Below are 14,239 nucleotides of genomic sequence, written 5' to 3'. Positions count from 1 at the left end.
AAAAAAACAAACTTCATAATATGATTTATTATATCCTTGAAAAACTTGAATTCCAATCAATCTTAGCTGTTTTGGCTAATATCTAGATTGGTTTGAGGAGTGAAATACATTATCGTTGGAATGATTAGAACTTGTTTAGACAATTTGCAAAAAAAAAAATTAAGTAGAATAATAAATATGACGAATGTATTGGCCAGCGCTTTAATCATATTTACTTTTTTTTTTGTTTCAATTATAGTCGCTTTACAATCTTTATAGCATTCGCGAATTTTCAACGTTGCAGTTGGCGGATTGTTATTGAAAAACTATCCGGTACAACTGTGTTCGATGTTTACTCTTGGGCTCGAACTCGCGGACATCGGCTCAGGAGGCAACAGACTTGCCAACTGAGCTATATCACAAGCCTCAACCATATTTACTGCTGGTAGTGTTCGTGATATAATGCTGGTTGTTTCAATAAAATTTTTATTTCGATTTAGAAATATAACCTCAGAAACTTTTTTAGCCTTATTCGGGACTAGGGGAAAATTAGCCTAAAAAGCCTAATTTTTTTAGACAATTTTTCCATCTTTTTCCGTTCAACTTTTTCTCTAAGAAATTTTTGGAAAACAAGGTCAAATATCCACTGAATTTGAGACATTTAAAAATGTCTGTTTCAAATCCATTTCTCCTTGTTTCTAAAAAACTTTCACGGTTGAAATTTAACCAAATGTTTTAATTCAAAGTTATGTTTAAATCATAGTCTTTAAGTAATTAGTATACAAAATGAATCCATTCTTCAAAAAATTATAATTTTGAATGAAGTTTATTTCATGTGAATAAGCAATAATTTCACTGTATTATTTATCGAATTCAATACTTTTCCACACAGCCGAAACGAATTTTGAATGGTAAAAGAACATTACTCTCTTGATGCAAACGAAGATGATTTTTATTTTCTTGTCGTTGCATGAAATGTCAAATAGCGTATGTCTGTGTGAGTGAATTCGTTTTATGTTTTGATTTTGATGTGACGAACTCACGTTTGTTTTTTTATACCCATTGATAGCATCGATTACACGTGCGATATTCAATAAATGGTTCGAAATTTGTCCAACAAAAATAATGAAAACGGGTAAAACACTTTGTCAGTGTTGTTTATCTTCGAGAAGTATACCGGCCGGAAAACTCGATCGCTAAGATCCAACGATTGAAGGATAAGGCTGAGGCCAAGGCCGCTGGCAAGGAGGAACCTCCGACAAAAAAAACCAACCGCCTGCGGCAGGGCGCCAACACCGTCGTCAAACTAGTCGAGCAGAAGAAGGCTCAGCTGGTGATGATCGTTCACGATGCTGACCGGCTCTGTGCCGAAAGATGGGTATTCAGTTCTGCATCATCAAGGACAAGTTCCGACTGGGAACGTTGGTGTTCCATCAAGATCTGCACCTGTGTTGCTCTGACCCAAGTGGACAACTCCGACCGTGCCAATCTGTCCAAGCTGGTTTAAACCATCTATACCAATATCAACGATCTCTACGAGGAGATCCGCAAGCACTGGGTAGGTGGTCTGCTCGGGCCGAAGAGTATGGCCTGCATCGCCAAGCTGGATAGGCTCAGGCTCGGGAACTTACCCCGAAAACGGTGTACGTCGTAGGTATCCTCAGCCCTAACCGATAGCTGTTGTAAATCTTGTGTAAGGACTCGTGCCGATATTCTCTCGATGTTGTAATGTAATGTAATGAAGTAATATTGACGATATGGTACATTGGATTGAAATGATAATTTGCACACAGGAGTTTTGAGGGACGGGCAATCGATTGTATGTGTCAAATTTTATTTAAGAAACCGACCATATCACCTATTCACTTTTTTGTGATATTAACGTTATTGTACATTGGAATGAAATGGGTTAAGTTAAAGAGACGGTCATTTATATTGATACGACGAAAAAAGGTCTTTCTCATGAACCAGCCACCGTTTTCGCGAAATTTTTGTGGACATGAAATGGGTTAATGTAATAATTGAAGAAAGTGTTCAGGAAAGAAACAGTTACGTCGTTTATGGTGGTAGGTTTCCAACTTTCAAATAAGAATACTGTTACTGCAAAGGTATTTTTATTCAGTTTAAGCAATATCCAGATTTGAATTGAAAATGGGATACGGTTAAAAGTGAACAGTTTTTAATGTTTTGGGTGACTTGTAGCTCTTCTGCCTGCAATAAAAGATCATTTGTATGAGTATTGAATGCACTGATGAATATAACAGATTAAGAACTCGTACCGTCGTTCCAGGTTGTTGACTTCGGACTTTCTTTAGAAATTCAATTTCTTCTTACGGACTTCAAAGCTTTCTAGAAAAAGCTATTATATTTAGCCTTTTCTCCTTCTGTTTCTTCTTCAAGGCTTTTCTAACATCACTCTGATGTTTGAAACCGGCATTGAGTTGCCCCAACATACAGGACATAAGCATGTTAAGATACTTATTTGTTATAAGTAGCGCGCATTCCTCACAAATAACGTCTAGAATCAATGTTTCGACATTATCTGGGTTATATTCATCAACCTGCATTGACGAGAAGCCAAAATCAATTTGGATGATATCCATCAACTCTTCTTTCACCCCAACGGTATCAAGCCTTAGTAGACATTCAAAGTGTCTATCGAAAATGCTACAAACTTGCTGGAAATAGGATACTATTTTTTCTCCTGGTGTTACAATTCTCGATGTTGGTTGATATTTTTTCATTCATTCATTTTTGATCTCATGGATTCTTCTTGTGAATTCACAGTGTGTGGTTTTCAACCATGACCACACTGGAGTTGTCAGAAAATGGTTGTTTTTCAACCACAACGCAATAAGGCCGATGACATAGTGAATACGATGCGATGCGATGCGGTGAATGCGATTCAATGCGGTGAACCACATTTGATGAAAATGTATGTGAATCGCTTAAACCTGACATACTCAACGCGGCGAAGCAGATGTCAATTTGTTCCGCCGCTCGAGTTCGCATAGGCTGCGTCCGTAAATTTTCCGCCAATTCGCATCGCATCGCACTCACTATGTCATCGGCCTAAGGCTTAATTCATTTTTTGATCTCATGGATTCTTCTTGTGAATTTACAGTGTGTGGTTTTCAACCTGGACCACAATGGAGTTGTCAGAAAATGGTTGTTTTTCAACCACAACGCAATAAGGCTTAATTCATTTTTTGATCTCATGGTTTCTTCTTGTGAATTCACAGTGTGTGGTTTTCAACCATGACCACACTGGAGTTGTCAGAAAATGGTTGTTTTTCAACCACAACTCAATAAGGAAGTGGAGCGAAAAATCTCAAGTTTTCATTCGCTCAAAAATAAAATTGGTTTGATTAAATCATCGACTAGTAAGTCAACCAGGGACTGAAAACAGCAGGAACACAGTGTTGCAGGATATGTACTGTGGTGTGTTTGAGATATGAGTTTCTTCACACATCGTTCTGAGTGAGTTTCCTAATGTCAAACATACCACCAATGTAACATAAATTATGAAAGTAATTGTAACGTTTTGTTAAGATCGTAAACCATTCTAGATTTCCGTAACCTGAACTAATAGTTAATTGAAACCTAAAGGCTGCGCTAAAGTAAATAAATGTCAAATTACAAATGCTGTTGAAGTCGATATATTTTTTATAAGCTTTATGGTTGAATTTTAACCACATTCAGTTAATGCGCTCTAATTCGAAAATGGTTTTTAGTGGTTTTTTAACCATACCGTGTTTTTTTTTTTTAATCAAAAGTAGGTAATCAAAAACAACCGTGTTCATCTCTAGATTAAAAAAAAAACAAATAGCACAATGCAAATGTGTGCGTGATATATTAATAGCGTTTCAATAAATACACAATAATAGTTATGTTTGTGTAAAAAAAATCCTTTTGTGTAAGTGGCCGTTAGTTTCACGATAACCCGTAGATAGCGCTGCGGAAAACGCGCCAAAATCAGCCTTCAGTGGTCAGTCTGGGTATATGGTGTCTGCGGTTATAGTGAACCAGTGTTTTATGAGTTTGTGAATAAAATAGAATTTAAGAACTAAAATTGTATTTTTTATTATTCAAACTCCTAATAGGAACTTCGAAACAACAGAGTAAAAATCTTCCAATTGGAATAAATGGAAAATGGTTCAATGAATAAATGCTTTTAAATCTATACCTAAATTACCTTTGAGCAAATATAATAACTTTAAATCAAATGAGCTGGTTTTTGTATCAAAGCATTAATATTTTCAATCTAAGATTTTTCAAAAGAAAAAATCTCTGAAACAGAGGAAAATGCATTTGAACCAAAGGATTTTTTATTTATACCAAAACCAAAGGAAAAAATCCTTTGTTTTTGCAGCACTTTCCTTTGAAACAAAAAATCTTTAATATAAGAACACACCCGAAGTTGTACACGTCCTGATAATAACTTGTCGCCAGTGAGTGTCGCCAGTAAATGTCGCCAGCGCTCATTGACGATAACTCCGGTTTGGGGATTCAGCGACAATATATGGTACACAATTGCAACATTTTGGCTGCTAGTAAATAGGAAAAAAATATCCCGTGAATGACCTGTCCTTCGCTGGTTCATGTATCCCAAAACTATTTTAGTTTTCGTCATCTTCGTTTCTAGTTAGGGTTTCTGAAATTGGAAAAAAAAAATATACATTTAACGGAAAACTCAATGCGAAGACATTAATAACCTACTTTTACCTTTTTGCAGCTCTGAATGAAAAGAAATTGTCAGAAAACTTTTTTTGTTTGCTGGAGGAAATAGGTGGAAATTACTAACACCAATCTAGATGTTATTTTTCTTTGGGCTACACTGAAAATCGAAAATACCCAAACTTGAGAACTGCCACCTGCCAAACTTAAGTTCAAGATTGACAACTTAAGTTTGTGAAAAAATCACAGCTTGCCAATAAGCCAAACTTGTCCTTCAAGCGAAGATCTGTTTTTTTGGGGGGTTTTTGTTGTAAGCGCAGCAGATTCTGTTACCTCCATCCTGGCAGATTTAGGTTTGGGGGGTAAGTTCAAAGCGAAGAACTGTTTTTTTTGGGGGATAACTTTTATTCCCGCTTCATTCGCAGAAAGTCTCACTTATACGATGATGTAGCTGCCGCTCTCAACAACTCTCCGGTGGTCGAGCGGTTAGCATCCTGAGATGGTATTCGCAAAGCCATTGCAGGTATGGGTGTGATTCCTGTACCTGGCGATATTTTTTTTATTTTGATTTCCATTTTATTGTGGTATCAGATTTTGGGGGATGAGTTCTCCTTTAAGAACTTAACTTTGTGCTATGCCACCAATAGCCAAACCTGTAGGGAGGGAGTTTCATTCGGGTTGGCGGGGAAAGTTCTCAAGTTTGGGTATTTTCGAGGTTCAGTGTAAAACCGTAAACTTTTTAGAAATCTGCCGTTTGTTGCCGCCCGCCCTGTGCCGAAGCATAGTGAATCAAAACCTGTAAAAATTTGGAGTAAATGTGCTTATCAAAAAAACATATTCAAATACCCATTTACTTATCTCAGCTTAATACATTAAATTGTGAAAATGTGTTCTTTTTCCGAGTTTCTGCTAATGATTTGAAGCGTACTATAGTATAATCAACTAAAATTTATGTTTTACCATTTGAAATTGAAATTTGATCTCTAATTTCATAGCTTACACGCTGGGCCATGTTCAACCATTAATGCTTGAAAAATAACCATAATGGCAGTTTTGTGGATCAAGTCGTTTTATGAGTTTTCAGTGAAAACTCATAAAATGAGATTTCGTGGAGAACTCGGATTATGGTTATTTTTCAAGCATGATAAAAAAAAGTGAAAATAAGCAGAAATTGAAAGTTTTTTCATTTTATTGGCATAAAATTTAATAAATTAAAAAGACAATAACCGGTATGAATGTAAAATGACAGAATTCAATCTGTGGTCCCTTTATTAGTGCTTTGATAACAGATTTTTTTCATATTGCACTTGTTCCGGTTGCTTCTACCGGTATTCCCACTGGTGGATGCTGGCAATAATGTTACACAACTATTCTACATTGGCTGGGACGAATTGCTAGAAGTCATAGGATCTGTCTCTTCGATTTCCAGTGAGCCACTATCTTTCTGCAATTGAAAAAACAAAAACTATTTGTATGACATGTACGATGGAGCAAAGGAAGTAAATTGAATTGAAGTAATGTAGAATTTAATCTTTTTACCTCTTTGGAAGATGCCAAAGCAAACCATTTTCAGCATTCTTTGCCAGTATCCGTAGAACTTCCGGTATTCGGATGGAGTGTAACAATTTTGGGGAGCCGTCAACTGGAACTTTTCAATTTACTGAAAAAAAAAACAAACAAATGGCGTTACGAAGCATTCGTTTGTTATTGAAAATTTAACCATTATTCTGGTTATCCATTATAAACTCGGAATATGGTTAAAATTTAATAGTTCATTCCGGTTGAAAAATAACAATTATCGCAGTTTTTGAAAGAAACCCATAAAACGGTTGAAAAACACACGATAATGGTTATTAAAAAATGAGCGTGTATTCTACACAAATAACACACGACGTATTACAGGACACGACACTTAACGTTCTTACTAACGGAAAAAAAGGAACTAAAATTACCTTTTTGTCGACCGGTTTCGGGCTCGATGTTGCCCATCTACAGGACGATGTCCGACTGATTCCGCAGAAGAAAAACACTAACACAGCATCATACTATCACGTAGTATTTGTCGAAGAGGGGTTGGTTTTTATACATTTTTGTTTGCCAAGTTGAAAAGCGGCGAAATGATAGGCGCGTCATCCTCGTTCATTAAAGGCCTCTCTGAAGTCGTGATGTACATCGATTCCCAGGCATTTAAATGTGACGCTTTTCGAACACATTTTTTGAATTTCACCTTTTCCCAATCTATGGAATGGTTGAATTCTGATGCATGGGCGGCTACACTGGATTCGTTGGATCTGTTGTTTTCTACGGCGTTTTTATGCTCCTTTATCCGTGTTTTAAATTTGCGCCTTGTTTGGCCAATATAGACCGCCGGGCAGGCCTCGCAAGGTATCTCGTAGATACCAGATCTTTCCTCCGGAGGCACCTTATCCTTTAGTGAAACCAAACAATCTTTTAGGGTGTTGGAACTTTTGTAAGCCACTTTCAAACCGTGGTTGGAGAGGATCTTCCGAATGCCATTGGTCAGTGGTGGGTGGAACGGCAAACTGACCCTTTGGGATTCTTCCTTTTCTGGTTTGAAAGTGGTGGCATTACTTCGGAACCTTTTTCTTTCGTGTTTGCGTAGGATTTTATACACGAATTTTTCGTCATAACCGTTCAGATTGGCCGCCAACGGTTATGACGAAAAATTCGTGTATAAAATCCTACGCAAACACGAAAGAAAAAGGTTCCGAAGTAATGCCACCACTTTCAAACCAGAAAAGGAAGAATCCCAAAGGGTCAGTTTGCCGTTCCACCCACCACTGACCAATGGCATTCGGAAGATCCTCTCCAACCACGGTTTGAAAGTGGCTTACAAAAGTTCCAACACCCTAAAAGATTGTTTGGTTTCACTAAAGGATAAGGTGCCTCCGGAGGAAAGATCTGGTATCTACGAGATACCTTGCGAGGCCTGCCCGGCGGTCTATATTGGCCAAACAAGGCGCAAATTTAAAACACGGATAAAGGAGCATAAAAACGCCGTAGAAAACAACAGATCCAACGAATCCAGTGTAGCCGCCCATGCATCAGAATTCAACCATTCCATAGATTGGGAAAAGGTGAAATTCAAAAAATGTGTTCGAAAAGCGTCACATTTAAATGCCTGGGAATCGATGTACATCACGACTTCAGAGAGGCCTTTAATGAACGAGGATGACGCGCCTATCATTTCGCCGCTTTTCAACTTGGCAAACAAAAATGTATAAAAACCAACCCCTCTTCGACAAATACTACGTGATAGTATGATGCTGTGTTAGTGTTTTTCTTCTGCGGAATCAGTCGGACATCGTCCTGTAGATGGGCAACATCGAGCCCGAAACCGGTCGACAAAAAGGTAATTTTAGTTCCTTTTTTTCCGTTAGTAAGAACGTTAAGTGTCGTGTCCTGTAATACGTCGTGTGTTATTTGTGTAGCTAAAAGTTCTTACGTTGGCACAAACCACTAAAATGAGCGTGTATTCTACCTGAATGGAAAAATCGATAATGCAGTGTGCTAGAACCATCCCTTGCAGTTGGTCGCCTCTATACAAACGGAAGTTTTCTTATAAAAACAACGTTGTATTCAAAAATGCCAAATGATTATACAAATTCCGAACTTATTAATAAACAATAAAATATATTTTTGCCATACGCTTACTTTTTGAACCACTGTGAGTCGAATTGTTGGTGGCAGGCGGCAACCAATGTGGTGGAAAGAGAGGTGATGAGTAAGAAACGTTGCGAAAGTAGATGTAAAGTTTTTTCTTCGTAAACATAGTTACCATGACAGAAGTGACGTCACTACCGACCATTTTCGCGACGCATTTTGCCTAGGATAAATGAAGCTCCCTGACAACGATGCGTTGCGACGCAGGGCTTGTTTATGTTTATTTTTCTTGTTCCTCTCCGACGTGCAATAGTGTACGTTCCTTTGCGCCACCTTAGTAAAAGTGTACCTCATTGGGCGGCAACGGCAAAAGGCGGCTGCATTCAAAATCAACGCGGCCAGAAACTGTCGAAAAAAATCTGGCCCATAGCGGTACCATCCCAGCCGTCTCCCAATGTGGTACATACAATGGTGATGAGAAACTCAATATTGCGGTCGTGGTAAAAAAAATTACTGATAACATAGGTTGTCATGTAAAAATTTCACAAGTGTGCATGTATGCTGTGTAAATAATGTAAATAATAAAAGATTGTATATGAACTTTTGTGAGTGAGCTCTCTTGATATTCGCCACCTGACTTTGAAGATATGTAGACAGGTTGGTCATCCTCCTGTTGGCCGCTTTGTTTCTGACAGTAACTTTTTTTGCCGCCGTATAGGGTAACGGACTTATTTTGGACCAGAGGACCAATTTTAGACCACCTTGACTGGCTCTTTTATAAAACATATAATTATGAAATTTATTAGCAATTCTTGTTGAACCGCGGGCACTTAATGTAATGCATTAATTTTTTTTAATTATTAGTTGCTTTATTAGAGCTAGACAAGGTGGTCCAAAATAGGTCTACTGGTCCAAAATAAGTCCGTTACCCTATAGGACAACTAGCAAGTTAACGAAAATAAATTAATATTAAATGGCGTATTTTTTTTGATTCCGGATTTGGCTCTGAAACCGTCAGAATAAAAAAACGAGTTTCGGGTTATTCCATACGTATAGGTGTGCGTGAGAACGAGCGCAATGTTTACATGCAGTTGTCATTTTGTTCTCCCTTCTGGATTTCTTCATTCGGTTCTTCATATCCGGATTGCCGTTTTTCGTGTCAGGATTGCACTGGACTGCAGATAGTACGATTTTGCTTGGCTGAGAGGTTCAAAATCGCGGCAATAATCATTTGCCCGTTCATTATTTCAACTGTTTTGTTTTCAGCCAAAAACAGCTGTTTAATGTTTTGACAACAACGTTGAGAGTATTGGTGAACTTCTCGCAAAACTGACTTTTTTCTCAGGGCGACTCCGTCCCTTTTTCGAGGGAACCTAGGTTGCCTCTCGAGCAATAAATGAGCACGATGACAGCAGTTAGAGCGAACCTAGGTTGCCTCTAGTTTGCCTCCAGGTGAAAAAAAATACGGTAAAAGAATAATATTTCAACCCGCGAAAAAAGTTTACCCCTTTGGGATTTTATCCTGATTCAGTAATTGTGTTTGGCCGGAGTTTTGGCTTCAACGACACTGTCGTCAGTGTATAAAATATAACGAAACCTGGGCGATGTCGTATTGGGCAAGATGGAATTGCACTAAAATATTTAGATCCAGTTTGTCAATGATGAAAGTCCTGTGGACCCGATTCCTGTTCTGTGTAAGGTAGGTAGATGTCTAATCTCTGCAAAGATTTCACAACGATAGCTATTTTTTTTAAATATTTTATTTTAAAGGTTACCCGCATACTAAAAAACTATATAACAAATAGTTAAAACGATACATCCACGGTCCCAGAAAAAGTTATTGTCTCCGTAAACGTAGCTATAATTTAATACTTTACTTTGACTACGATAAGATAATAAAACGAACGTTCATGTGAATAGTGATGATATCTAGAAAGGTGAATGAATTGTTTAACGATATACTTAAATTTTATCAATAATCGTTAAACTGCTCTCGAACCATAACGCTTAGCGTTCATGTCATGTGTCAAACTCACGTCAAAAATTACCGAAATTCGGGTCAGAGATGCCAGATGGTTTAAAAAAAGAAAACTCAGCCCGGATTCATGAAAATATCTTAAATTTATTTATCGAATCAATTATTGATAGTTGATTAGTTCCGTGGCAAAAATAAAAGCAGTTGCATTGTACAAAGAAAAAAAAATGGTCTGATTCAATCACCGTTCAGTAAGCAGTTATCATATTTTGTTTCATTAGAATAATAGTTATTAAAACTTTTTTAAAGTCTGAGAGAATTTTGCAATGGACAGATTAACAAGTTTCACTAAACTAAGCATGCCTCATCTTTAAAACAATAGTTTTGTTGATTTTGTTTGGTTCCGGCACGAGTTTTTATATTAAACGGTTAGAACTCTTTTCAATAAGTGCTCAGTTTTTTGCCGAAAAGTAAAAAAAAATCTGCAGCGAATTTCTATTTGCCCAACACCATGAAGAAAAAAATCAGGATTTTCAGGACGCTATTAATTATGATTAAATTGCGTAAATAAAGGCAACATAGGTGAGGAGAGTATTAGCTGGCCTGCAGTTTATACGAAAAACTCATTTAAATATCATCTTAACCGAAGATTATTATCGGTAGAACTATTTCATTACAGATCTGTTTGATATCCTGATGGTTCTACTATAAATGCAATTACAATTTAAATATATTATTTCAACATCAGAACAATTCAGTACATTTAAAAAATCAGGACGGTCTCTCGAAAATCAGGACAAATCCTGATTTATCAGAACACCTGGCACCTCTGATGATAGCTGTCATGTCATGCTGCAGTTTTGAAAAGAAGAAGAAAAGAAAAAGAAATTTTAAAACGATTCGCTGGTGAAATTGCAGCCGCAGCAATTTCGGGGAGGAATTTCGGTGCATGTACTTGAACGTACCGGAAAGCAGGCACGCAGGATGCCGGACTCAGTGCAGCCCAGCAGTTAGGCTGAAAAAATCAGTTTTTCAGGTGAGTTAAACAATGTTTTACCTGTTTTTACCTGCTGCTTATTGGGTCGTCAAATGTTTGAATATTCTTGCTGCGTTTATGTGAATATCTAATTGATGTTTTTCATCTTTCATTTCAGTGTCGACGATGCTGCTCTCTTTTGCTGCTCGAGTACGCCACCGGGGGGATTTCCCTCGTGAGTGGCGCTATGGCACCGCAGAGATTTCGTCTGAATGATATGTCTGAAGACATACATTGTACACTTCATTCACCATGTAAATCTACGGAAGCTGGTTCAAACAATTAATTAAAAAAAAACTTGTACCTTAAAAGAAAGTAGTAAATAAAATGTATAGTGAGAAAATAAATTACTTTATGTGAAATCCGAACATCCAAAAAAAAAGTATTCCCTTTTAGTGCGTCCGCCATTATCGCGTACGGTTCTCATAACCATCAGTGTAACGTTGGAAGAACGTTTCGTAAATCTTTTCATAACTGTTACTGTAAAAGTTTAGTTACAAGAGTACTTTTTGGAATACTTTAACAATAACAGTTTGATGCTCTAAATACGTTTCCGTAAGCGATTTTTAGATTTTATCTAAACTGTTTCTAGAACAGTCTCCCCATACAATTGTTTTAACAGTTTTAAACAGTAACATAACTTAACGCCATATTCAACAGACCGTCGTTTTGGAATTCAAGATAAGTGCAATGTTTTTTATGGTTTCAGATATCATTTTCTAAACGTTTTTTTACGCTGTTCCTAATCGTTTTATAACTACAACAGGAACAGTTATGTTACAATATTTTCGTATTCGGGTAGCCTTCCTCGCATCGCAGCACAAAATTTGGACGAACACAAGATGCAAACATTTATGTAATTCTTTAAAGTATTGTGATCTGTGAACTATTTTGAGACCGGTGGAGGAGCCAACAATTGAATTTTTGGAATCTGATCCCTCAAGCAGTTCCCGTAGACGAGATGTTGTCCCCGTTCAATCAGAAAGATCGGATGTATCCAGGACATCATTCCGAAGACGCACAGTTTTACCTGCCAGAAGTCATTTGCCTATATCAAAATTAGAGATTTTTTGTTCGCCCCAGAACATTTCGTCAATCAGGTAAAAGTATTAAATAAAAAAAGATTAATGGAATTGAGCAAATAAAAAAATTAATTCCCCCGGGAGAACGATGAGTTTTTTAAATAAATATTAAAGTTTCCTGCATCCATATCTGGTAAAAAATACAGCGGCTCATTTTTTCCCAAAGTACTGGTTAGGTACATTGATTAGAAAAAGTTTACAACTGGTTTAAATACATTATACTTTGCAGTAAGAAAGAAACAGTTCCGTCTCCGATGTTTAGATTTAAAAATGTTAGGATAAGTTTGGTCTCATTAGTACCTTAAATCCGAATGTGATGTATTCACTGCGCAATTCTCCAGTTTCGGTTTGAGTAAAGAATACAGGTTACTTACGGTTTTCTATAGCGTTTTTTAACCAATTTACTTGTGTTGACATTTTTGTACCAAATTAGATGCCCCATGGTGCTGCTGGATTCAGTCCCTCGGTTGTTGTTGTTGTCGAACGTAGCCGCTGCTTTCAGCGTTAGTCTGTTGCTGTTGATTCCACTTATTGCTGCAGCACTTATGTTCAGCTTCGGATTAGTGGCTTTTTTTTCAACTGAAAAAATATTTAAAACACAAAACATTATTTGAAAATAAAAGATTTCTCACATTACCTTTTCAGACGGCCACAGATAAACTGAATACCCCATGAATTTCACTCGATTTTGCAAACCTACGATCTACATTTTTAATCTCTTACTGAACGGAGGAGGGACATGTTTTTATTCATGTCCCTCAAATCAAATCTGCGGCAAACTACTTGATTGGCTCAGGGGAAGTCAACGACTGATTGATTTCAACTCATGATTTTGAATTTACGCTATCGTTTTTATATTTACATGACATAAAATCACATCCCTTATGCAATAAATTTAGATCTTTTCGAGTTTAACATTTGTTCCAATATGCAAATTTTTGTAGTGTGCGTCGTTTGAATACAAAATGACGTAAAATTAGATCTGATCTAGATTAGATTGAAAAAACTATTAGGTGTTGAAGCGTTTCTGGCTCGTTTAATTTTAGAAAATTTTTGGTGTGTTGTTTCAGCGTTTTTTTTTTTTTTTTTGTAAATTCTTTATTTGAAACGGCTCATACCTTTAGGCTTTAAGGAGCCAAACTCGTTTTGTTTGATAACAATTGTGTGCTTATATCTAGTTCACTTTTAAAGAAAAACGAAGATAGATAGGGAAATATGAAAATAAGAAGAAATTATAGACGAAGATCAATAGCTTTTAGGAAAAGATATATTTCGAACATGTAGTCCAAGTCTCTCACACCCAGCACATCTCTCACTGGAACATAGGGTGGTTTTCCTCGGGCCCGAAGGGAGTCTATCAAATTCGTTCTAGCGACAAGATGGACCTCGCACGACCAAACAATATGCTCGATGTCGTGGTAACCTTGGCCGCAACTACACAAATTGCTGCTAGCAATATTCAAACGATAGAGTACCGCGTCTAAGGAATAATGATTGGACATGAGACGGGAAAATATACGAATAAAATCTCGACTCAGGTCCAATCTATTAAACCAGGGTTTGAGGCTTACCTTTGGGATAATCGAGTGGAGCCATCGACCCAACTCATCCTCGTCCCATTTGCGCTGCCAGTTGACAAGAGAGTTCCTTCGAACTATGAAGTAAAATTCGTTGAAGACGATTTCACGGTGATATGTGTCGCCTTCCATCGCCCCCACCTTTGCCAGAGAGTCCGCCCTCTCATTACCCAATATCGAGCAATGTGAGGGGACCCAAACGAAGGTGATGGCAAAGCAACGTCTTGATAAAGCAGTTTCAGCGTTTAAAGAAGTCTCAGTGCAGCCAACACGCTCGATTTTATTTAAC

The 14,239-nt window shown here is 37.3% G+C and overlaps 1 pseudogene; it reads left to right on the top strand.

The window, feature by feature from the left end:
* The first annotated feature begins 1,117 nt into the window (after positions 1-1,117).
* On the top strand, positions 1,118-4,271 carry LOC129737715 (60S ribosomal protein L7a-like; annotated as a pseudogene).
* Positions 4,272-14,239: the final 9,968 nt, after the last annotated feature.

Source organism: Uranotaenia lowii, chromosome 1, assembly GCF_029784155.1.
Source record: "Uranotaenia lowii strain MFRU-FL chromosome 1, ASM2978415v1, whole genome shotgun sequence".
Classification (NCBI taxonomy): Eukaryota; Metazoa; Arthropoda; class Insecta; order Diptera; family Culicidae; genus Uranotaenia; species Uranotaenia lowii.
This window is presented reverse-complemented; position numbering and strand designations above follow the sequence as displayed.